Genomic DNA, 304 nt, shown 5'->3' with positions numbered 1-304 from the left:
AACCTGTAGGCTGGGTTTTATGAGGTCAGGAAATAGTCATCAATGTACAGTCCATTCCAGAATGTGACCTACCTTGGCCAAAGACACCTGTGTGCATTAGTTTTAGAAATTGTTTAGAAATTACCCTGATATACCAATTCATACACTCAGCACATAAAACCTATTATGTACATCCTTGGTGACTACTAATAGCTTTTGTTGTCCTTTATTCCTTGGTGTGCATTGTATTTCTTCGTTCCCAGGAAATGGGAAGGACACACCATGATTGACTGACATCTTTGTTCAGAGTTCCAATGGATAAGTT

This window comes from Bos taurus, chromosome 13 (genome assembly GCF_002263795.3).
Source record: "Bos taurus isolate L1 Dominette 01449 registration number 42190680 breed Hereford chromosome 13, ARS-UCD2.0, whole genome shotgun sequence".
Classification (NCBI taxonomy): Eukaryota; Metazoa; Chordata; class Mammalia; order Artiodactyla; family Bovidae; genus Bos; species Bos taurus.
The sequence above is the reverse complement of the archived record's forward strand: the minus strand, read 5'-3'. Positions refer to the sequence as shown.